This window comes from Dipodomys spectabilis, unplaced genomic scaffold (assembly GCF_019054845.1).
Source record: "Dipodomys spectabilis isolate Male_0828 unplaced genomic scaffold, ASM1905484v1 ptg000095l, whole genome shotgun sequence".
NCBI lineage: Eukaryota > Metazoa > Chordata > Mammalia > Rodentia > Heteromyidae > Dipodomys > Dipodomys spectabilis.
The window spans coordinates 13,288,539-13,315,902 of record NW_024870772.1 but is presented as its reverse complement, the minus strand read 5'-3'; positions in this window follow the sequence as shown (position 1 = coordinate 13,315,902).

Genomic DNA, 27,364 nt, shown 5'->3' with positions numbered 1-27,364 from the left:
AAAATAAATAGAGCTAAACAAGTTAGAGGTATAGCTCAGTAGAAAAATCACCTTCCTAGCAAGAATGAAATCCTGAGTTCAAACCACAGTGCTACTGTTAGTTTTCTCAGCAATTCTTTCCAGTGACAGAAAGCTGACTAACTTACTGCTTCAGAGAAAGAAAGATGGGCAAAGACACCAAATCTATATTTTCTCCTCATATACATTGAGTAATTAAAACTGGAAAAATTATTTCTAAGAACATGCTATTTTTGCTAGGTATTGAATCATACAATAATATTAGATTTCCCTTTCCATGTGCTGGGGATTAATTTTTCTCACTTTAAAATATGTTAGGGGCCAGATTTACTAAGTCTGATGCTTGGTCTTTACATTCTCAATGGTTAAAAGGACACAAGAAGATAGGAATCAAAGTGTATCATATTGTAAACAGCAATAGTAAATATTATCCTGATTTAAAAGAAATGAATGTTCTCTGTAGCTCTTCCTTTTGCTGATGCTTTAAGATCATTGGCCCTATGTAAATCATTTTGATATGTAGTTATCGACATTTCCTAGCTGGGTTCATTTTTACAGTTCTTCGCATTGCTGTTTAATTATTCATGTATACATTTCTTTTTTTCCCTCAAAGAGAACACTCGTTTTGAAGGTAAGGACTTTTCCTATTGAATTTTTGTATGTTCTACTGTATCTACAACAGAACATAAATCACAATCAGTAATGAAAGAGTAAGAAAACTAGCTTCAGTTCTATTGTTAGTTCAAACCCACATATGCTTAATGTAATACTTTCAGATAGAACTGAGGCAATATTTCAAAGTAAAAAAATATTTTCAATGTGAAATAAAACTGACTCCATAATTTTAATTCTCTTTCAAGATTAAAAATGGCTTTTTCACTATCATAGAAATCAATTTTTGCTGATTTAGTCAAATATACTTTATTGAGCAATTGTAGTTATTTGTTTTGTCCTTAAATTGGACCTTGGAGGTTACTAGCAAAGTATTCTGGAGGACCCTGAGGACAGGGTTGCATTTCATCGGTAGTCAGTAAGGACCTTTAGGCAATAATAAGACAACCCCATCTGTTAGACTAACCTCAAGGAACAACTGATGACCCAAGTTGGATGGCTTTCCAACATACACTGCCATCTTGGACTTGCTTTCAGTTGACAAGAATCCCTACAGCTGCTTTTTAAGCATTTTACTTTTTATTTTGCCAGAACTTCTTTAAACATTGCCTATGCACACTGAAGCTTTTTCAAACAAATCGGAGCTTTTTATATCTCTAAAGCAGCTGTGAGGACTTTACATTTTCACAAAGGGAATAAAAGATGGAAGCTGCAAAGAGTGACTTATGGGAGTCTTTGTACTTACAAATTAAATGTCTTAATAAGTTTATTCATGTAAACAAAATTATAAAGAATGATAAAAAACATGAAAAATAATTTAATATCTTCACCAGTATAATTAAACCAATGGATTCCTCTACTCCTGTGGAGAAAGAAAATGAAAATAAATAACACTAATGCTTTAAAATCTCACATTAGAAAATTATACGTCTGTCCCCAATTAAGATTGGAGGCATAATTTTAAGGGATCAGATTGATAAATAATTACATAAATTCAGAAAGTTTTTCAATGTATTCTAGGCCAAATTTACATTATCCAAGTTCTGTATAGGTGAAAGAGAATAATTCATACATTTAATGTACTTGGTCAGACTAGAAAATTCTTCATGACATGACATGACTTTTGAACTGATAAGAAAATACAAGAATTCTCTTATTAGTGACAGAGCTCATAGATCATAGAATGTTTGAAATTTCCTTTGCGTTTCAATTCTCAATGTACTATAAATCTTCAAAAGCTAAATATCCTATTATTATTATTGTTATAATTATTTAGAGGTTTCTTATGGCTGACCGGCACTCCATGGGTTCTGAATAAATTAATAAATGACTAGGTATATAAATGGCTCAATAAAAATATAAAGTATCTAACAAAATAAAGATTAAGTGAAATGTTAAGTTTGCTCTTTTATTTCATCATATACAATGTAGTGATTTCCAAAGTTCTAAACACTCAAGAAGCATTTGTTTTTACTGAGACATCATGGTTAAGATTTAATATGTATGAGTCAAGCAGAAAAGGTCAGAAAATGTGATGTTAGGAAAATGAACCCTTAGATATGTATTTTAATGTTTTTTTCTTTCACGCATTTGTTTCTAATGCATTTATAAGATTATTTCTTTGTTGCTTTGTATGTCCCTCCCCCACAGTATAACCCCTGCTTTCACTATATTTGATGTTGGTATAATTTGTGGAGGAGATGGAGAAAAACAAGTCATTTAAGGATACAGGTGGACCTGTTGCAACAATGAGAAGTACAAGTTGTCATGTCGAAAACGAACTTTACAACTTTGGCGGGGGGGGGGGGGGGGGGGGGGGGGGGGGGGGGGGGGGGGGAGGGAGGGTAGGATTGGGTGGGGGACGGGGGGAGGCTGGGAAGGGATATGAAGGGTAAACAAAGGAGGAGGCTGCAATGCTTGATAAGAAATGTACTCAGTATCTTGCCCATGTAATTGTAACCCTCTGTACAGTATGTTCACAAAAAATAAAAATAAAAATTAATTTTAAAAATCCTATAAAAGAAGATTTCTTAGTCCTTCAAAAATACCATATAATCTTTTCTTTTTTTGTTGTTGTTGTTTCTTGGTCAGTCGTGGAGCTTGAACTCAGGGCTTGGGCACTGTCCTTGCACTCTTCAGCTCAAGGCGAGCACTCTACCACTTGAGCCACAGCGCCACTTCCTCACTTGCTTATTTTAATATAGTACAGTTTCACCAAATTCTTCGTTTTTTGAATTAAGCATATGTTAGCTAGTCAGCTAGGGGGCAAGAATTTCATTGTTACATCTCTACTTCTTTACACTGCCTTCCCAACAGTCTTTCTCCCTCCTTTGTCTCCCCACCCTCAAAATCTCTATGAGATTTCATTGCTCCATTTTTATTTTTTCACTTTAAGAATACCTACTCTACTAAGGAGATTTTTAATATCTTCTGTAGGATTTCAGAAATATTACTTTCACTATGCAATAAGTTAATGTTACATATTGTGTTTTGTTTTGTTTTGTTTTTTTGTCAGTCATGGACTTGAACTCTCGGGCCTGAACTCTGGGCCTGGGTGCTGTCCCACAGCTCTTCAGCTCATGCTAGCTAGCCTACTACTTGAGCTACAATGCCACTTCCAGTTTTCTGTTAGATATAGCATATCAGAGTCATACAAACTTTCCTGACCGGGCTACTTTGAACCTTATCCTCAGATCTCATTCTCCTGAGTAGCTAGGATTACAGGTGTGAGCCACCAGCACCAGACTGATACTGTGGTTTAAATGTCAATGTTTAATAAACAATGGAAAAATAAAACAAAACAAAATAATAAATGTTCAGTAAATCAAAATCTGATTTCCTCAAAGGTTCTAACAGGACACAAACCCAGAAGACAGGAGGAAAGTAACCCACAGGGCTGAAGATAGAGGACAGGTAGTTCTGACAACTGCCCACCTAAGTGAGCATCAGCCTCTACTTTTGCTGGCTGTTAAATTTGACAAGCAGCCTCTCTGTGCCTTATAGGTAAACAATGACTAAGTTTATGAGTATAGTTAAAGAAGAACATACACACAGACACAGACACAGACACACACACACACACACACACACACACACACACACACGCATGCACACACATTCCCTGGCAAGAAATGTGTAGTATTAGTTATTTTCTTATTATAGAAAAACTTATTTTCCCTAGGAATTATAAAACCATTTTAAAACTGCATGTGTTTTTTTCCAGTATCACTTGTTTAAAAGTTAATTTGTAATGTGTTTTCCCTTTCTAAATTTAACACACACTGTAATTTTGTACTTAATTCTTACTCTATCATGGTTGTAGGTGTATTTATGGGTGATGAGGATGAGAAAATATATTTTCCAGTGGCGCTGTAGCTCAAGTGGTAGAGTGCTCGCCTTGAGCTGAAGAGCTGAGGGACAGCGCCCAGGCTCAGAGTTCAAGCCCCACGACCGACAAAAAAAAAAAAAGAAAATATATTTTCCTTATAAAAGGATCTTTCCTTAAAAATGAGTCATCTGTTCCAAATGGCATAAAGCTTAGATATGCTTTCATTCGTTCCTGTTCCAATTCCTTCCTTGCTCCCTTTATTTGGATATTTTTCTATCTTACTGACTGTTTATATATTCATGATGTTATTTTAATATAAAACAATGTGACTGAAAAACCAATTTCTATCAAAACATTAAAGAGAATTCATATTTCCCAGGATGTTTGAGTTTTTTAAATGAGGTTTTCTGTAATCGCTGCATAATATAAGGTATGTAAGTCCATGTATTGAAATTTCAGTCATAATGTCCACTGAATAACAGAGGCAGATAATCTTGAGATATATGGGGGCAAGTACACATTTTGCAAAAGTCAAGAGAAATGAACCAAAAAAAAATGATAGCCTAATTTATCCATGAGATTACAAATCCAATCACAATAAAGACGCTTGCACACACATATTCATTGCTGTTCTATTTACCATAGCCAAGTTATAGAAACAGACAAGGTGCCCTAAAATAGATAGATATATAAAGAAAATAGGCCAGATATAATTTTTTAATTTAATTTTATTGTCAAGGTGATGTTCAGAGGGGTTACAGTTACATACGTAATGTAGTGAATACATTTCTTGTTGAACATTGTTACCTCTCCCTCAATTTTCTCCCACTTTCCCCATTTCTCCCCATGTCCTCCTGCAAATTGTAAAGTTCATTTCCAATATATTATCTTGTGACTATCACTGTTATGTACCCATCTTCTAAGAAGATGGATACAGGAAAATGGATAGACCAAAACAAAACAGCAAAAATCCCCACTTTATGGTAAGTGAAATATATCAGGCTAGAAAAACAAAGGGGAAATATTTTCTCTCATACATATATACATATACAAACAATTTGATTAAAGTATGATACACATGGGAGGAACCCACAGGTATAATTTGTCTGAACAATTAACTTGCAATTTAACCAACTGAAGAACAAGAAGCTGAAATATGTTTTGTTGGATTATGGGAGGGAGAGGGGGACAGATGAGTGGAGAGAGGACAGCTGGGTCTATAGAGTTATAATATTCAATGTACATAAAGGAATATGAAGCCAAGTTACTTGTGGGGATGGGTGGGGTTGGGAGAGTTGGGGTGCTATGTGTTGCACTCATAAGTTGTTCAATTGAAACCCCTTTGTGAAATGAATTAAAGATAATATTTTTAAGCCAGGTGCTGGTGGCTCACATCTGTAATCCTAACTACTAATGAGACTAAGATCTAAGGATTGCGGTTCAAAGCCAGCATGGGCAGGAAAGTCCATGAAACTCTTATCTTCAGTAAACTACTCAGAAAAAGCCTCAAGTGGCACTATGGCTGAAGTGGTAGAGTGCAGCCTTGAGCAAAAAGAGGCTCAGAGATAGCACCCAGACCCAGAGTTCAAGCTTCGGGACAGCAAGACAGAGAGAGAAGGAGAAAGAGAAAGAGAGAGAGAGGAGAGAGAGAGGAGAGGGAGAGGAGAGGGGAGAGAGGGGGAGAGAGAGAGAGAGAGAGAGAGAGAGAGAGGGGAGAGGGAATTTTTTAATAATGATCTTATATCAAGAGTAAAATAATAAGACAGGCCCAATGCACTGAAATTTATGAAAATTTGGTGGAATCCTGAGGAAGAAGCAGCACATTTTTTATAAAGAAGCAAATCCTAGTTGACACAATCAGTAGATCTTTTCAGAAAGTGACAAAATTAGAGGATGTTGGGAATCAGGTAAAGGATTTCTATTTGCACTATCACAATGCATTTAAAACAGTCCAAGGAAATTTTCAATTCTGATTCAGCCATGAATGCTTTATAAAAAGATCTGGAAAAAAAAGAAAAAAAACAGTAAAATGTCACAGATAATGACAAGGCAGGCCATTATGGGATGCTAAAGTTAATAAAACTCATTCACAGCATTTCCCAAACCCATGAAAGGGAAAGTGTATCAGTATTGTGTGTGGTATGCTTCATGAATAGCACATTTCATAGAACACAATTAGGCAGATTTAAAAATAAAATATATAAATGAAAAGGATTCTTTTTAAATAAGTTTTTCAAAGTGAAAATACTGTACAAAGGGGTTACAGTTACATGAGCAAGGTAATGACTATATTTCTTATCAAGCATTGTTGCCTCCTGCTTTGTTTTTCCCCTACTCCCTTTCCTCCCACCTCCACAACTACACTTCTCCCCCGCTCCTAAACTGTAAAGTTTGTTTTTTGACATAGTGCCTTGTACAACTCATTGTTACAATGGGTCAACCTATATCCCTATTTAAACATTTTGTTTTTTCCCTTCCTCTACACAAATTAGACCAACATCAAATACAGTGAAAACAGGGGTTATACCGTAGGGGAGAGACATACAAAGCAACAGAAAAATCACATGGTACCTTATAAATACGTTAGAAACAATAGCAAGAAAGAAAAAAAACCACTTGTGTCCCTATCTTGGGGTTCATTTTGCTTAACTTCATATTATCTGGTCATATGTACATAGCTTTTGACCTTTTCTACTTGTCCCAGACATATACTAGTTATTGCAAACAGGAAAACCGTGGGACCTATGTTTCTTTGGGCCTGGCTTACTTCACTTAATATAATTTTTTTCCAAGTCTTACCGTTTCCTAACAAATGAGGCAATGTCATTCTTTCTGATGGAGGCATAGAATTCCAGTGTGTGTGTGTGTGTGTATGTGTGTGTGTGTGTGTGTGTGTGTGTGTGTTGATCCATTCATCTACTGAAGGGCATCTGGGTTGGTTCCATATCTTAACTATGGTAAATAATGCTGCAATAAACATAGTTGTGCTGATAGCTTTAGTATGTTCTTGTTTGTGATCATTTGGGTAAATGCCCAAAAGTGAGATTGCTGGGTCATAGGGAAGCTCTATGTACAGTCTTTTGAGGAACCTCCATACTGCTTTCCAAGGTGTTTAAACAAATTCACACTCCCACCAACAATGCAGTAGGGTTTCCTTCTGGCCACATCCCTTCCAACATCTGTTGTTATGAGATTGCTTGATTATAGCCATTCTAACTGGAATGAGATAGAATCTCAATGTTGTTTTGATTTGCATTTCCTTTATGGCTAGAGAGCTTGAGTATTTCTTCATGTGTCTATTGGCCATTCTTTTTTGCTCTTCAGAGAAGTTTCTCTTTCAGTCTTAAGTTAAATGAAAAGGATTCTAAATGAGATCTCTATAACAATTCTCTCTTGACTTTCAAGTGATACAGATTGAATTTAGGGAAAAATCCTATGATAATTATAACACTGTGGAGGAAAGGGAAGTGACTAATTTTAAGGTCATCTTAGGATCCATTGCAACAATGAGATGCACAAGTTGTTATGTCGAAAAATGAACTTTACAACTTTGGGGGGGGGATCGGGTGGAGGGAGGTGGGAGGAGTATGGGAAAGGATGGGAAGGGGAAATAAAGGGGAGGCAACAATGCTTGATAAGAAATGTACTCATTATCTTGCCTATGTAATTGTAACTCCTCTGTACCATAGTCTCACAGTAAAAAAAGGAAAAGAAAAAAAAGAAAGATCCTGTTTTGAAAGAAAAAGTGAGAGAGAGGGAGGGAAGGAAGGAAGGAAGGAGGGAAGGAAGGAAGGAAGGAAGGAAGGAAGGAAGGAAGGAAGGAAGGAAGGAAGGAAGGAAGGAAAGAAGGAAGGAAGGAAGGAAAGGAGGGAGAGAGGAAGGGAGGGAGGGAAGAAAAGAGGGAGGGAGGAAGGGTTTAGTTACTCTCTAACTCATACTTTTATTGTTGTTGTTGGTCATAAGGCTTGAACTTAAGGCCTGGGCTCTGTCCCAGAGCTTTTTCACTCAAAGCTAATGCTCTATTACTTTGAGCCAAAACACCACTTCCAATTTTTGGTGATTAATTGAAGATAAGAGTTTCAGGGACTTTCCTGCCTGCCCAGGCTGGCTTTGAACCGCTGCCCTCAGATCTCATCTTCCTGAGTAGCCAGAATTATAGGGGTGAGCCACCAGCACCTGGCTCTGCATTCTTTCATGTTTTATTTTGCTGTCTGAACTCTTGGCCCAATCCTGGCTTTAGGACAGATTATGATATAACATAAACATGATTATGTCCATTGACTACCTTGGGTCTTAGAGCAGAAACTGAATGACAAATTAATACACCCTTTCTCAATATAGCCACTCCTGTTCTTAGATACAGCTTTAGTTCAGAGGTGTTTCCTTGAGCTATACTCTAGTTAGATGGAGAGAAAGAGAAAAAGAGAGTAAAAGAGAGAGAGGTAAATAAATAATTACAGGGAGCTAGAATTCAAATAATACAGATATATGTACAAAGGTCTAGAGCAACTCACAGAAATAAAAGATTTCAAGTGAAACTGGGTAAACTTTCAATGAGGTAATGTTTAGCCCATATCTAAAAACCAATGTAACAAAAAGAAGCAGGGATTTGTGACAACAGCAGAGAAATGTTCCTCACAAATACACTGACAAATTATTCTGTACAAAAGGCTACTTTGAAGAATGGATAGAATTATACACATAACAGAATTATGTAACACACTTTATAAAAGGTTGTTAAGTCCATAATGATATAGTTAAATTGCTTTGCAATAAAATTATCTATTAATTATACAGATCTGTAGACATTCACACACAGTTAGACCAAAGGAGGATATTCTTAGGAGAGAAGCATAAAGGAGCAATACCTATGAGCATCTGGTCGTATAAAATAATATTTATCAAAATAAATTCCAGGAAATGGAAGTATTTTCCTTTGTTGCTTTTTTCTTTTTTTAATTTAATTTTATTATCAAGGTAATATACAGAGGAGTTACAGTTACCTACATAAGGTAGTGAGTACATATCTTGTCAAACATTGTTACCCCTCCTTCATTTTTCTCCCACTTTCCTTCACCCTAATACCCCAACCCTAAATTGTAAAGTTCATTTCTAACATCTTGTGTCCTCTTTGTTTATCTGTCTTTGGGAAGGTAAGGGGATACATAAATTGAGGGACAAAAGGTGAACAAATGCAGCCGTAGTGCTCACTAGACACTGTTGAAAATGAATTATACAACTTGTGGGTATGGAGGTGACAAAAAAAACTGGGAGAGAGCAAGGGAAGGGGTACCAATTTTTAAAAAGTAAAGTACTCAGGGCTGGGAAGGTGACTCAGTGCTAGACTGCTCACCTCGCATGTGTGAGGCCCTGGGTTCAATTCCTCAGCACCACCTAAGCAGAAAAAGCTGGAAGTGGTGCTGTGGCTCAAGTGGTAGAGCACTAGCCTTGGACTGAAGAGCTGAGGGACAGCACCCAGGCCCAGAGTTCAGGCCCCATGACCGACAAAAGGAGGAGGAGGAGGAGGAGGAGGAGGAGGAGGAGGAGGAGGAGGAGGAGGAGGAGGAGGAGGAGGAGGAGGAGGAGGAGGAGGAGGAGGAGGAGGAGGAGGAGGAGGAGGAGGAGGAGGAGGAGGAGGAGGAGGAGGAGGAGGAGGAGGAGGAGGAGGAGGAGGAGGAAGAAGAAGAAGAAGAAGAAGAAGGAGAAAAGTACTCTTTATTTGACTTATATAACTGTAACCCCTCTTGACAATAACAAAAAGTGAATACAAAATTGTCTGTTAAAGAGAAAGCTATGAGGCTTTAACCCAATGGCCCCACTTTATGCCTAACACAGCAGTATGGCATTGCTGAGCTTCTCTTACTCCTCTAAGCTATTGGGTCTTGAGTGAGGCAGAAGGATGCTGCATGCAGAGGGAGAGCTTTGTTATGGGTACACTATTCCCAAACACAGTGTGACTCACTTGTGTGGGATAAGAAGCCTCCTACAGATCAGCATGGATTCCCAGGCAGCAGCTGCTGCTGTCCTCCTCTGCAGCTATGTTCCCAAGAAGAGAGGGTAGAGTGTTCCTATTATCTTAAAAGCTTGCAATCACCTTAGACTCTTTCTCTCTGGGTTTTGATCACACAGTAATCCATCGTGTTTCCTGTTCTCATCTTTTTTATGTCTTTTCATTCTGGCACTGACAAATCTGCCTCCTAAATTGGATTGGAGCGTCAAGCCTTCCTCTGCTCTTGTTGATTCTCCACACTAACTTGGCATCATCCTGTTTTTATTCTCTGTTTTTATTTTGTCCTGTTTTTATTCTCTGATTCAAAAATCCCAAAGTACCTCCAGGTCAATATCAGTGGTCTTCAAATATCATGTGCTTAAAAAAATCATGTTTGGTATTTGTCAGCTCCAAATTTGTAAATTCCAGGATGCTTCTCCACAGGACGCTTCTGAGACAGTGATAAGATTCAGGGAATCTTTATTTTTTTTTAACAAATTAAAAGTTAACATTAGTATTATCGGTAGGTTTTGGAGGACAGTCCTGTAGCAGAGATTGGCTCTTTTCAGGCTATATATATAACTTATAGATATCTATCATATAATATCCTCTTATTGTCATATTTGCCTAGCTATGATTATTAAAACTATGAATGTACTATACAATTTTGGAAGATATATGGGTCACCTATTCATTATTTACCTATCTAAATAGAGATGATATTTTATAAATAAAGTATTGGCAAAGACTCCCTTGTAGTCTGTTGAAATGGTTTACAGTTGTTGTTTTTTAGGCACTAAATTCTGTGTGATCATTTCAAAGAAAGATTGATTTGAATCATGGCTTCACAATTTCACAGTTTAGATCTTCAGAAAAGTAACTCTTCATTCCAGGAGTGGCAGTTGTCTTCTTGAGGATATTTAAATTGCAAAATAACAACTATTGCCATTACTTTCTCTCCGTTGGGTAAAGTTTTGGGAGCCATAGAGCATTCCAGTTATATCTCCCATTTTGGTGATGAATCCATCACTCCCAAATTGGAAACTATTACTTGTCTTCTCAGAGTGGTGAAATGATTAAACAGCTAGTCTGTCCAATGGTCATGAGAAAGATACTGAAGCAGAGCCATACTGTAAGGGAAGAGTACACAATCTTTCAACTTAGCACATAAGAGTTCATGAATTGGACATGCATCATAAGGAGCCCACATTAGGGAGCTGGGATTCAAGCCAACTCTCCAGTCACCAGCTGGAGTTAGAGTAGCCTGAAAGCAGGAGGTTGTAATGCTAAAGAAAAACAATTGGGAGGCTGGTAGTTTCAGTACCAATAATCCTACTGAAGCAATCCAAAACTTAACAGGAATTCCTTGTAACAAATTGTTTTTTTTTCAATTTAATAAAGTTGCACATATTTATTGTATGCAACATATTGTTTTGAAATATGTTTATTTTGTAAAATGGTTCAGTTGAATGAATTAACATACATCTTATTTCACATTATTATTTTTTGTGATGAGAACACTTAAGATCTACTCGCTGAGAGATTTTTTTTTTAAATATAATCCATTGGTTTCAAGTATACTCACTGCACTCTACAATGGAACTTTTGAACTTATTTTGTCTGGCTGAAATTTCTATCCTTTAAGCAAGATCTTCACAAATCTCCATCCACTCCACTTTAAATCTTGATACTTACAATTCTAATCTCAACATAAGAATTTTTTAAAGATTTCATATATAAATAAGATTAATAAGTGTTTCTTTTTCTATGCCTGGCTCTTTTTACTTAACATTTTCTTTATCTATTCAGACATTTACGAATATCAGTTTTTGCTCATACTTTTGCTCCTGTAAATAATAGCACAATAAGCCTTAATTACTTCTACATATACTGACCTCATTTCTCTTAGTATGGATTGTTGGATTTTATGGTAACTCTAGTTTTTAATTTTTAATTTTTTGAGGACTCCATACTGTTTTCCATAATGACATAGCAATTTATACTTCTATCAGTAGTGTGTCACCATCCTTTTTCTCTCAACATCCTTACCAACACTCGTTCTGTTTCATCTTGTGGATAATACTTATTTGAACAAGTGTGACATAATATCTCATTATAGTTGTAAGGATCATTCCTCAAATAGTAATTGAGAATTTGCTTCACAAAAACTGCAGACTATTTTGTTAGAGTACTGTATTCAAGTGCCCATTTTTAGTCAAGTTGGGATTTTTTCTACTTGATTTCCTTATATTTTAGATATTAACACCTTGTCAGATGTATACCTAGAAAATATGTCTTCTGATTCTATCAGTTTTCTCTTCATTCTGTTGTTTCTTTGGGTATGCAAACTTTGATTACTTTTGAATCAAGTAAAGCTAACTAGCCCTTTTGTAATATAGCATAGAGTCTCCATCAGAACTTACTTGCATAGGCAAAATATCTAGCCATAACCTGTCAAGCAGATTCTTCACTTGGTTCCATGTTATCCTGAAAAGCCCATTGCTCATCCTGCTAGAGGAAAGCTCTTTCAAACCTTTTCCATTTTGAAATGCTATCTCATTTATTTTATTCATCATCCTTTGATCAAATAAGCCCTATTACTATATTTTTATGTGTAAAGTTTTTCATCTAGAAGTAGCCATCAGTGGGCACAATAGAAAGAAATTTTATTTTACCAAGATCACCATGCCAAATAACTCAATAGGGGAGGACACAAAAGAGATACCAAATGAACCATATGAACTCTCCAGAATTTGGAGGCTTTCAGCCCAGAGACAACCAATGGACACATTGGCAATTGCTAAGCCTGCTTACCCAAGGTACTTCCATCTTGAGATCTCTACCCAATAGTTGTGCTTAACATCAACTCAAAACAGAAAAATTCCCCTTTTCTTACTGCCCCCACACCCCAAGTCTTATTTAGTCAATACCTAGGCAGACCACAAGTAAAACCCTGCACCTCAAAGATTGATGACAGACAACATCCTGTGATCCAAGGGACTGCAAACTACAACCTCCGTTTCCACCATTTCAACCTTGACCTATAAAGACCCCCTCCTCACTTCCCAGCAATCATGAGTAGCTAGCCCCCTCCCTCCTTCATAACCTGCTCGCCTACCTCTATAAAATTCTTCAATCTGTGTTTGTGGATTCTAGCTCTTTGCTGGAGGCCCCCTCCAGTATTGAGTCTTCTCTTTGTCTATCTTGGGGGCGTGTGGGGGGTTCTAATAACAATCACATGAAAAGACTGGCAGTACCTGAGACTGGCTGTTCTACAAAGTTGTCACAGTGTAGCCAATTGACAGCTCTAAGTCTGCTACTCAAAGTCCATGATTTTGAAAAGACATCATTAAGTGCATGGTAAATTTTAAGTAATTTTAATTCCAAAGTGCACTAATGATTCTTACTTTTTCATTTTTCTAGGCATAGCAAGAGTCAAAGAAAGCATTTGTTATTGAACCCAGAAAACTTGAATTCTAGGACCCACCCAATCATTTTCTCTTCGGTCTTGGGGCTTGAACTCTGGGCCTGGAGGCAGTCCCTCAGCTCTTCAGCCCAAGGCCAGTGCTCTACCGCTTGACCCACAGCACCACTTCCAGTTTTCTTGTGGTTTATTGGAAATTAGAGTCTCAAGGATTTTCCTGCCCTGGCTGGCTTTAACTGTGATCCTCAGATCTCAGTCTCCTAAGTAGCTAGGATTACAGGCATGAGCACCAGCACCTGGCTTACCAAAACATTTTGAAACTGGCCAATTACATAACTGTAATGAGCAGTCATCTTATGTTTATACTTCAAGAATAGTAATATATTATGGTACCCACCCAAAATGAGTTACCAAATTTTGGCAGAGATAGCATAAATTTTGAAAACTGCATATTGCATGGAAATTTATTTTACCTCTTATTCATTAAACACTTTTTCCAAGTTGCTCGTTTACACAATTTTTTAGGGTATTCATTCATCCAACAACTAAATCTAAAATTTCATATCAAAACAAAGGAATGGGATTGTATATTTTCTCAGTTTTCCTTTAGTTCTAAAACTTTTCCTCCTTCTTAGCTTACCTTTTATTAGAACTATAACAATTATCTAATTTTTCTAACACAGCTAATGTACCATCTAATAATCAAATGGGAGCAGAAATATACAGAAGAAAAAAAGAGGAAAATAAGAGAACTGAAAAATCAGCTAAAGAAGTAATCACAATCAACTTTCCAATCATCTTATTAATAATGTATCCTATTAAATATATTTTACAAGCTGATTGGATTATCTAAAACCTTTGAAAAAGATTACAGTTAAAGCTACCATGTCAGTGGATAATGAAATTGGAAGATATGGTCATTCCTTGATTCAGATACTATGTGATGAAATCACCAATCTGAGATAAAATAGTTCAAGGACTTCTTGTTACCTGCTATGAATTTGAGCTGTCTTGAAAGAAATTGTTCCTGGGAGTCATTTTCTTGGCAACTTGTGCCATGGCATAAGGCATTTCTTATTTTTCAAGCAGGTCTGGCTGAGTCACTGCTGGAAGAAATCATAACAACAGAGCCTCATGCTGCATTTGAGACCTTCCATTCCCCCAGCAGAGAGTGTGGGCCCTAATCAAAGGAGAAGTATTAAGTTACAAACACACTGGTGTTGCAAGGGTTTTGACTCTGCCCACAAACACAAGATTACCTATCCATGCAACTCCAAATATCATCACTGAAGAATTTACAACACAAGCATGGCAATGCAGAATTGCTAAGGTAATCAGGCAGAAAGTGAGGAGGGCCACAGAGAATTTCACATTACAAACTCCTGTTCACTTCTCCCACTGAAGCTAAAGTAACTACGAATCATTTTAATTAATCTGCCATAAAATGTCACAGCCTAAATGAGTTCAAAGGATTTCAATTCAATCCATAGAGCATCACAAATACCACATGAACTCAAGCCAATCCTGCAGCCTTAAATCTTAGCGACATGCAGATAAGAAGACAGGTATATGCACAAAAGAATAACGTACAGTAGAAACCAATTATAGAGAAGTCGTTTTTCTTCCATAAGCAAAACTTTTATCATAAAAAGAAAAATTACTTCAACAAAGGGACTATGATTTCTCTAATGATTGAAGTATCCACATACTTGCTTGATGAAATAAATCTCACTCAAGGTGAAATATAAACAAAGAGAGTCCAGCTTGCCATACTTGTACTGAGAATCACACCACTGCACTGAAGGAGATGGATTCACCACTCCATGCCCTAAACAATCAGCTGTAATAAATGAGGAAGGTATAATTAATATGATGTTTTTATACATAAGATTAAATATGCAGATGGTGACAAAAGGCGAGAGTATATCTGGTCCCAAATAAAAGGATGACAAAGACTCTCTTGGTTGATTTGTTACTTAAATATTTGACAATGTACAGAGACCTAATGTGTAATTTTGCAGGTGATCATATCCACCCAGCTAATCGTACTGTGGATATCTCTATATTTCAGATCCATGGAACTCTTCACACCCTCATCCAATTGTTGGTGGTGGCAGGTGAACATTTAAGTGCAGCAAAGATGTATTATTAGCAAAAATCTAGCTTATTATTTAATTATCAATGGCTGGTTGAACTTTCAAAGTAGAATAAGTATGGCTTTTGAAAAGCACGCAAAAGTTCTCAAAATGTTCTAAAATAGTAATATCACAAAGCTAAGCTTTTCTGAATGTTTTCTATATTTGTTAAGATAGAGCTGCCTTTCCTCATTCAACCCAACTCTTATTTTGCTGAAATATATTTTTAATATTTCAGAGTTTCACATATTGTATTTGTAACCAAAAAAAAAGGAAAGAAAGAAGTGAGAATGTCTGGGGTTATTTTTTGCTAAACTGTTTTAGACAATGCATTTGTAACAAGCATTTGATTCAATGATATAATTTATCATCATTATTGTAAATGCAATGTTGTTTTCTATGACCTTGGGAAAGTTCTTTAATGTCTCTGCCTTTCAGTTTCATTTTAAGTGGAAATGATGTCTCCTAATAGTTTGCAGTGATTGGATATGTCACTGAGTCTGGTACAGTTTTTGACACAAAATGAGATATTCATTATGTTAGTGTTAATTCCACTTTGAGTAAACATTTTATTTTTTTCTTCTTGGCTTGGCTAATTGCATATTACTTTTTTCCCTCCTTCTTTCCTGACAACAAAATTTTTAGAAATACAAAGGGCAAAATAATTAGCAGAAATTGAGGCCTGCTCCATTTTCTACTAGAGCACAGTCATAACTCTTTGTGTTATGAACATTCATATGTTGTATTGTATTTGTCCTTTAGTTATCTGGTTTTCTACTTGACTATAAATTCTATAAGGCAAGAATAATTACTTTTGTCTTGATATCTTCTAATACTATTACCTTTTGAGATTATAATAATCTCACAATAAGTATGCATTGAACAAATCAATACCAAGAATATAATATGGCCCCTGTTCCTAAAACATGTAGAGAGCAAATAAATTTGAAGAGTCTTGTTGGTATGATTCTGTGGAACTTATACAGCAATTCTGAATATAAATATGGCAAAAGATGTCAATATCTTTGTGCTCAAAACCCTTTCATTACTAGTTACCCTACCTGAGGCTATTTTGTAAAGCAAGTCCTATTCTCGTTGAATCTTATTATTCTCATTTTCAAATAAGATTAAAAAACTGTATTGTATCCTTGATAAGGTTGTTGTGAAGCTCAAGAGAGATAGTGTATGTCAAGATGAATTGCGAAATGTAGAGCTATACATGTAGAGAGTGTCTATAACTTATGTTCTCGAAGAGTAGACAGGTTTTAAATAATTAGTTGTTACATGTCATCTTCACCGGACAATAGAAATCCAGTGACAAAGAGGATCTATTTTGTACTGAGATTGGCGGTTAAATAGACATCGTGGAAATAGAGAAGAGAGACCATCAGACAGCAGAGTAGAGCTGAGCCTTGAATTCCACTAGAATCTGGAAATAAAACAAATGCAAAGAATGGGACAGGCAGGAACATTCTCAACAAAGGCTTAAAATATAGCATAGTCAAGTTTTCTAGGAGGGAAGGAGGAACTAACAAGTTCATCCTTATTTGACTAGGTGTTTGGGGTTCAGGATAATAATAGAAGATGGACTTGGAGACATAAACAGATAAAAACATGGAAGACTTTCAGTAGTAGAGTAAATTTCTGCCTTTACATATAGATAATGAAGTATTTCATGAAGGAAAAACAATATTGCATGAAACCAGTAATCTGTTATAAAGCAAATAGAAGTTTAGGAAAACGAACAAGTTTTATCCAGTGGACTGGAGATGGATGTCTACACAACAGTCCATTCAATTGTTATTGCACAGTGAATCGCTATATCTTAAAAGAGTGAAGAACTGATAGGAAATGGAGGGCATAGTGATGAACTCAATATTGTATATAAGGATTGAGTTTGGAGTCAATTAAGATACATAGTTCAAGTATGACATTAGGACAGAAAGATACTCTATTCTTAATTTTCAGATGCATGTAGGGAATCTGAGTCTTAGGAATGAAGAGTTCTCAGGTATTGAGTTTTTGAGAGATAAGAGTTAGTATATGTGGGTATGACGTTATAGAAGAGAATAGCTATTAGGAATAGAATGTTGGAAAATTAATGTTTATGTTCAAATGGCTTAAACACAATAATATTATAACTAATATAACACTTGAGTCCATCTGTTTATAGAGTATATTCATATAGAGTAATAGACAATGAGAACATTTCTAAGGATTCTGGGAAAAAATTCATACCAGTGTAGGATATCAAGGTTTGATCTATAAGCTCTCAAGTCATTGTTTAAAAAAATGTCTATATCCTTACCTAAAGGAGAAATATTACACCAAATGAAATTTATTCCTCAAAGCTTTGGAGAAAGCTGATTAATGAGAATGGATAACTTCTAAGAAGTCAAACACTCAAACTAGAAATTAACATACAGAGAATATTGTTTTATATATAAACCTGGCTCTACCAAAATGCCCAGATATTTGTTCAGATATTATTCACAATGTTTCTCTGAGGGTGCTTTTAGATGAGATTGGCATTTCAGTCAATAGGCTGAAAACAAAACATATTGCCCACTATATTATAAGACTCATGCTATCTGTCAAAGAATTGACTAGAACTAAAGACTGAACACACAGAAACAAGAGAGACTTCTGCCAACAGATGGCCCTTTGGGCTTGGACTGCAGAATAGTTTGTTCTTGTGTCTACAGCATGCCATCTCACCCTGATTCTTATTTTTACCACTGCCATTCTCCTTAATTTCATTAGCTAATTCCTTAAAATGAATCTTTATAATGTGTGTGTATGTGTGTGTATGTATACAAGATACTGAGTATTTCTCTGGAGAACTCTAACTCTAATAATCAAAATATATATAAATGCAAAATAGAACCAATATAGAATATGTAGTGGGAAATATTCAATATGCAATAATATAGTCTGTCCATAAAATTGAAATTTTCTGCATTGAAATTGACTCTAAAGTTTGAAATACAGTATCTGCATAAATAGCACACATTCAGCAGAAAGTAACAAAATCTTATTTCTGCAGTTTGTACTCAGTCATGGAAGAACATCATAGAGTAAATGAAGGTTGCTTTAAATATTTAGTTACTTTCTCTTTTAAAATAATGGCATATATGGGAAAACGAATATTTGAAAACAGAATTGATAGAATACTTTATTTTCATAGAAATACAGCTTAGAAAACACTTGGTGTTGTGTATTTTTATTCCCAAACATACACCCATGTGTTTGTAAATTTTTTTTTATAAACTGTAAAACACAGACGCAAATAAAAATGATTATAGCTATTTATAGCCATTTTATTGAATAATTTTAACTGTTTAGATAGGTTCTTGAAATAGTCTTATTTTTCTGCAATCCCTGTCACATTTTTTCAGCTCATTAAAGATATCTACATAGACTCTACAGACATGGAATTACTTTTGTCCTCTCCATCCTACCCTACCGCCCCCAACAACAACAACAAAAAAAAGCAACGATGGGACTTGGAGGTGGAGGTGACAATGATCTTGCTTTTTTGTCTTCTGAAGTATTTTCTAGCTTTAGACTCTTCTAGGTTGGAGACAGAAAAGGGGCAAGTGTGTCTTCACTGCATATACTCCTCTGCTGGCTGTCACTGTCAAGCCTGTCCTCTTCTGGATGCCCTTGATATGGAGGTATTCCTTTTGGGTCCATGAGCACCTCTCTTCTGTCTACTTCTCTCAAGTAGTTGCTGAAGCCACGAGACAGAATTTTCCAGTCTCTTCAATTTTTACCAATACCGTAAACCTAGAAAATTGGGTTGATCTGGAGCATTGTCACTTCTATGTTATTAGGCAAAAGAAAGAAAAAAGAAAAGAAAAGAAAAGTAAGCCAGGCCCAAAGAAACATAGGTCCCATGATTTCCCTTATTTGTAATCACTAGTATATGTCTGAGACAAGCAGAAAAGGTCAGATAAGTTGATGTTAGGCGAAATGAACCCCAAGAACTCAAATGGTTTTTCTTTCTTGCTATTGTTTCTAACATATTTATAGGATGATTTCTTTGTTGCTTTGTATGTCCCTCCCCCACGGTATAACCCCTGCTTTCACTGAATTTGATGTTGGTGTAATTTGTGGAGGGGAAGGGAAGAAACAAATTATTTAAATCGGGATACGAGTGAACCCATTGCACCAATGAGATGTGCAAGATGTTATGTCGAATGGGCTGGGGGGGGGGGAGTTGCCAGTGAGGTGGGGGGAGATGGAAAGGGATGGAAAGGGGAAGCAAAAGAGGAGGCAACAATGCATGATAAGAAATGCACTCATTACCTTGCCCATATAATTGTAACCCCTCTGTATGGTATTTTCACAATAAAAAAAGAAGAAAAATGAAAAATAATAAATGCTACTAAGGCCCTGGAGAGAAGTAAAAACACTCTTTTTAAAAGTTTTATTGTAAAGGTGATATACAGAGGAGATTCAGTTACATAAGTCAGGTATTAAGTATACTTTTTTTGAACAGTGTCATCCCTCCCTCATTTTCTCCCAGGTTTTTCCCTCCTGACTCCCTCCCCCGCAAGTTGTAGTTCATTTCTAACATAGCACCTAGTGAGTATCACTGCTGAATTAGTTCACCCTTTGTCCCATGGTTTCTATGCTTTCCCTTCCTCTCCCCAAATCTGATAAACTTATATGTAAGACAAAAGATACAGAAATTAAAAAGTGACAAAGAAATAATCAAAGAAAAAGAATCACCAACACTGCAATTTAAAAAACCCTCCTGTTTCCATTTCTTGGAGTTTATTTCAATAAGCATCATTTTATATGGTCATATGCACATAGTTATTGAGCCCTTATGATCCTCTCCTAAGAATATCCTCCTTTGTTCTCACTGTGTGAATGTTTAGGGTGCTGTTTAATTAGTTATGTCCAAGTGTAATTATTTGTCTTTTCCTATCCATTGGGTTTACTTGTAGAAAAAAAGAAAAAAGAAAAGAAAAGAAAAGGAAAGGAAAAAAGTGGCAATGTCATTCTAAGCTCAAGAAGCCAGGAAATACATTCTTTAACAGCATAAGCAGCACACTGGCCGCTTATAAAACACTATAGAAATGTGATCAAATTACCATGAAGGTCATGTGGTCTCAAGTATTCAAAGCCATTCTTATAAATATTACAACCACCTTCCAAGATCTCCAAAGTTTCACCCAATAATGACTTGATGAACTTGTTTTATATAAGGACTTCTTGTTGCTTTTCATAATCAAGACATTTTTCCTAATTCAAATGCAATAGTGAATCTAGGACAAAATACCCATCCCTTATTTAAAAACTGAACTCTCATTCAGAATAATTACCTCTCAGTAGTAATCCAAAATTCGCTAAGCAAAGAATGCTACTACTTCCTAACTTGGGTTTGGGTTTTACTCATTTATCAGATGCTGGTTCTACTGCCAAAGAGTGAAACTCACAGCCAATGCTCTCCTCAGATATTACTACCATCCTCCTATCACCTGGAATGTCCTTTTCCCACTGCCTAGTTGAAGAGATGTCTAAGATGTATAGTTGGGTATCTTTCTCTAAATGATTTCCATTCAAATGAATTCAAAGATTCAATGTTACTTTGGCAATTTGAGCAAACAAGTCAATCCCTTTGAGTACAGTTTGGCTACTCACCTCTCCATAAACACAATTTAAAATTTTTCAGGTTTCCTGATTATTATCTATTTCATAACCCAAACATCACACACAGAATAGATTTAGTCTCACTTTCAAAATGGAATCATTGTTACTTTAGGATCACATTTCTGTAACACCACACTTACACATGATTCCTACAAAGTCTTTACCTACAGATGGCTTTGATTTTTACAAAAAGTCTGTGGATATGAAAAGTACATGTAGACCATGTACTGCTCTCATTCACCTGTTAAGAACAAAATCTATTATTTGCTGAAAAATGGACAGAACTAAAGATTATAGCATGTTCCAAAGACACAAAGTGAAAGCATTCCCCACTTGGCTAAAGATAAAGCCCCTGCTTATATGATGTGTAGGTAGGGTAAGGAGACGAATGTTAATGAAGCACTGTGCTAGTAGAATAAGAACAGTATATACAGATCCAAATCTGTGACTCCAGTATGGGATTTTCTTTGACAATATACTTTATTAGTATCTGAGGGGCTCTGAATAGGATACAACCACTTTTTTTAAGGCAATAGGAATATAATCTCTGTTCTTATTATTAAAGTATTTCATAGCGTTTAGTCTGACTGTGTAAATAGACCTGCAATTATCTTATTTATCAGGTAGACCTTTGGTGGAATTTAGTGCAAGAACTGAAGGTAACAAGGCCAGGCAGAGATGGAGTAAAGCTGAAAGTCTGATTTCATATCAGTGGTTCCATAACTTATACACAAGATTGGCAGACTCATTGAGGGAATAAACCAGCAGACTTTTATGAAAGCTGTATTTTCATAATATTTAATAGAAAAAAATGAAATAAGCCTCATTGAAGGTAGGCACCTTCAATGTGCAGAAGAGCTAATGGAAATTATGTAAGAGACAGCCAATGTCTCCCACCAAACCAGTGCTTTGTTAGTGCCTTTCTCCAAGTTTGGTATTCTTTCCACAAAAGTAGCCTTGCCCCTCTAAGTGGATAGTAATAGTATGTTCTCCACTATATATATATATATACATATACATATATATATATAGACATATATATGTCTATATATATAACTTTTAATACAACTCAACCACAGAATGCTCTAAAGACTTAAAAACGCCTGATAATGTGGTTTTATTTGTAAATACAGTCTTTACTGATGAAATCTAGTTAAGATCATACTGGATATGGGTATGCACATACCCAAGGACTGGTATCCTTATCAGAACTGTGGAATTGGGACTAAGAGAGTGTCACATAGAGGAATTTCACATAAGTATAGAGGTGGAGATCTGAATGATACATCTGCCAGCCTAGAAACACCAAAGTTTTCCAACTACATTAGCAACTGGACAAAACAAGAAAAATTCAGCCTCTAGGGCCTTCAGCTTAACCATGGCCCTGTTGATAGATTTGGGACTTCCAGCCTCCAAAAATGTAAAGGAATAAATTTTTGTTGTTCCAAGCCATTCAGTTTGTGGTATGGCATTAGAGCAGCCTGAGGATACACCTTGCAATTTATTCCACATTTTTACAGGAAAGGAAGCAAACTTACCCCTTTCCTCTCTTAGAGACCATGCTGGGCCTGAAAATTGAAATGACATGAGATATATTAACAGGGGAAAAAAGTGTCTAGGTTTTACATGACATGAAATCCTAACCAAGGAAATGAAGACTCAAAGAAGCAACAAAAACCAGATGCTTTTATATTAGGTTCAACCAAGAGAAATAATTGTGGAAAAATAATAACATCAGGAAGTTAGACAAAGATAAGCATGATTCAAAGGCAGTATATTTGTACAGAATTCTGTGGTGTGTATGATTTCCCTCATGAACCATGATTTTTGCTTAATCCATAGAAGGCATCTTTCACATAGGAGTTTTTATTTCCCATTTTCAGCAAGAAAGGAAGAGGTTTGAGTGTTCTTCTTACATCTGCCATTTTTCACATGGTGTTTCCTCAAAATAATCCTTATACCAATATGCCCCATATATGGGGTTATATTCTGTCACCCTTACAAACGTCTTAACAATAAATTCCTTAGCCGGTACCTTTGTTTAATTTAAAGAAGAGGAAAAGAATCACAGGATAGTCCTTGTTTCTTATTTCTTAAAATGAAGAAGAGAAAAATGAAGGGACAAAGAACCTTGGCTTTATAATATTTTTTTCCACCAATTCTCCAAGGTCAGTCCCCCTACCTAAAACAGCCACTTGAAGCTAATCTCAAAGCTTCCAGTACAATTTTATTTGACCTTTAGTTAAAGACCACCTCTACTGGGCAACTGACTTTGTTCCTCCCCTCGGGCTACTGCTGCAAGCAGGTTTCACAGGGCTTTTTTCATTGTCTGCCTGAAAACTGAAAACCTGTTCATCCTAAAAGAAGCCAACCTCAATGTGCAACTATAAAACATACTTCTGAGAAAAAATATGCAGGGAAGAAAAATAAAGATAATAAAATAGTCTGTTTATCTGAAAAGTATGTTTTCTCATGCTAAGTACTTAGTTTTATAGAGTCCATACATCATGTCCACCAATAAGTAGAAGCAAAGCATGTATCTTCCACACACTGTTTGACACAGAAAGTGAGGATTTTATTGGCATTGGGTAATTTAAGCTCACATAGTGGTGTCTGGAGTCCATTAGTAACACGCCATGCAAAGAGGAAATTGTTCAGCAATTTGTGTACCAGAGAGAAGTAGTCAGAAACAATTCAGGAGACAGGAGAGAGAGAAAAAAAGTGTGGAGAAGTTGACTTATATCAGACAAATATGATATTGATTCAAATTATAAGGCCTCTGAATCCTGATATATCAGTTTTTGTTGTTCTGGTTTGAACTCAGGGCCTCACTTTTGCTAGGTAGGTGCACCAGCCTTTGAATCAACCAATATTATTTTTTTAAGCTTTAGCTGTTTTACAAATAAGGTCTCACAGGTTTGTTCAGGTCATCCTTGAATCACAATTCTCCTACCAATATCTCCCAAGTAGCTGTAATTAAAGTGATATCACCATGCCCAGCTAGTTAAAAGGTCTCAGTGATTGTTGGCTTAGAACTGTGATGCTTTGAATCTTTGCTTTCCAAGTTCAATTTGTCAAATTCTGGTTTATATGTTAGAGTTACAGGCTATGACATGAAAATCCTATTGCTTTCCCATACACAGAACTGGTATGCCTTCTCAGATAATCGGTTGAATTCATTCTTTCTATTCTTCCCTGTCTTCACTATAATTAAAAAAAAAAAACATGTAAAGGGACACATGTGCTCATACACACAAATACACACATATACAAACACATACATCAGTGCATATTTATTATCAGAAATTTCGATCACAAATATTGGCTCTGGACTGAACTACCTAAATTCAAATCTGATCTTACTATTTCTACCCAGACTATATCTATAAGAAAAGAGATTACACAGTTCGTATCTTATATGCAGTACTCTAACCAACATGGCACAGGATAACACACGCAAAATACAATCTGCAGTCCAGAAACAGTGGTCAGTAAATGCCAGATAGCATCATTGCTATGGTACAAACACGCCTTCTTGGTTATCAATGCATACCAATGTATATCTTTAGGTTTGTGTATAAATTTAGGAGTCTACAAATTTAATGAAATGTTGAAAAATTGGAGAAATTTTATCAGTTTTTCCTTACAAATATTGTACAATGCAACTCTGGAAAAAACCTTAAGGTCCAAATTTAAATAGCTAATTAAAGAAAGTCTGCTCAATATTGACAACTGTCAATACTGAAAAATCTTGTCAACTAATCAACCTAGATAGAATGACATCACTTTTCCTACCGATTTATGGATCATTTACCTCACATATAATTAAAAGGCAAGAAGAAACTAAAGCATGAAAAAGATTTTTCTGGATCAACACCCAGTAAAAAAGTACATAAAACCCAAAGAAAATCCTGCTTCTATGGCCTGCCATGTAATGGGAACATCTAATTTCTCCAAGTCTTCATGTTAGACCCATTGGTCTTCATGTCAACAATAAAGCAAAGGTTTATGTGATATTAAATGAGCAATTGCCTGTGAAAGTTTTTTCCAAGATTTTTCAAAACTAGAAAATGACAATAGACTTTTCCATTAAACTTATTGTCAGGAAACTCAATATGAGGTTAAACAAAACTAGAAGAGTCAGTTCAGAGAAGTTGAGCTTCCTCCTCTAACCAAGCAAAGTTGTGGTAAAACGTAAAATAAAATGATGGAAGTGGTCTTTGAACTATCTGGTGTTCCAGCTATGGGTGTTCGTCCTTTCACTGGCACATATCTTCTTCTTATCATTCAGAAAGAGTAGAAAACAAAGATTTGCAACATATATTCCATTTCTTAAAACTTGAGAAAAAATACACATCATAAAACAACATACTATTTATCAGCATGATTTCTAGTATCAACTGCCATAAAGAAAGTCATGTCTAAGAAGATGGTCTTGAAAATTTGTTGTGAATTTTGTGAATAAAGTATTAATAGGGCTTATTGATATTTTAAAGGAGATATGATCTCCTTTGTATTTATATAAGTACAATGCGTTTTTTTTCTACTACAACTCTTACATAGGTAGGAGGGCCTGTTATTACTCATAACATTGCCTCTCACTACTAACTGGTTGTATCTCCCCTTTTTGTTGTTAAGCTTATGTTCATGATTATTTGAGAATAAAAATGTGAGTGAAAATGATACATGTCACTTCCAAGTAGAAGCTATGAAAACCTTCTCATGATTCTACCATCTTCTCTAAATGCCATGGGAAAAAAAATAGTAAAGGTTTTCACTCTTAGAAAAAAACTACTGAAGACTCCATCATAACAAGTAAGCACAAACTCTTAATAGATCCATCATCAGTGACAGTTCAATAGCCATTATTATATAATAATCAACAGAACTGCTCAAGAACCTCAGCCAGGTATAGACAGCCTCTTACTTCAAAAGTCACTCAGTAGACAATTGGCTTTTGCAATCAACATCCTGTGAATGTAAATTAGTTAACAACAGTCTTACCCCAGAAGCCATGCCTCTCTCTGTTAGTGGATGAAAACACACTTTCATTTTATAAACCATCCAATCCCTATTCTACTTAGGACAATAAATTCAACTATAATATCTTGCTTCAGTTATCAAGTTGTGGCTTTATCTTCTGGCATACAAAACCAAACAAATAACTACTTGATCAGTATGGATATCCTGTGAGGAGAAAATACATTCCTCCACAGTTGACTCATAATGGGCACAAAACATTTGTGTAAGGCCCTGAGGTTTTCAGATAGTTTCTCCCATGGAGTAATTTATGCTATAATTAAAACTACATAAAACTATATAAGGAAAACAAGCAAACCAATGCCTCACAAAAGCTAAGTTGTCCCCTTGTAGAGAAATTCTTCTTTCTCACCTTACAGAATCACTCAAGTTCCATGGCTCAGCACAGTGTATGTTTGTGAAGTTTCATTTTGTTATTTCATTCAAAAAGTATTTATCCTGTAGAATACATGATTTTCAAAGATTTTTCCTGTGCAACAGTACTTGACTAAAACAACAATAGCAATGCCATGGGTGAATAATGTAAATCAATATAAAATGGCATTAAAAGAAACAACATACTACATACATAATATATTCGCCATCTATAAATTTTTGATTTTGAAACCACTTCACCCACAGGACTTCATATTCCATTTTAAAATGAAAACATATAAGAAAGTCAAATTTGTCTTCCAAATGTGTTATGCTTTACTAGAATATATCTATTATAGAGGAAAATAATGCACTTATAATTCTATCTCATTTGATATATGACTACATTCTAATCTTATTATGCAGTTAGATCTCAGCATTTACTTGAAGGACAGTTAATGATAAAATTGCAGTTACAGTAGAAACCTATTGATTTATTTAACAAATAAATATTGAGAACAAATTATGTATAAAGTATATGTAATAAGATTAAATGTCATTAGCATTCTCAAATAAATAAAATACAGGCTTGTCTCCAAGTCTAAAAATAAAAGAGAACATCTAATGTTACAACCATAATCAAATTTGGCACAATAAATGGCATCATAGGGATAGAAATAAAATGATAAGCAAGATCTGAGGAATAAGAAATCACCATTGAGGAAAAAGATGGAGATACATAGCTCAGTGATAGAGCAAAACTCTCTTTATTATGACCTTAGATTCTGTACCCAACACTA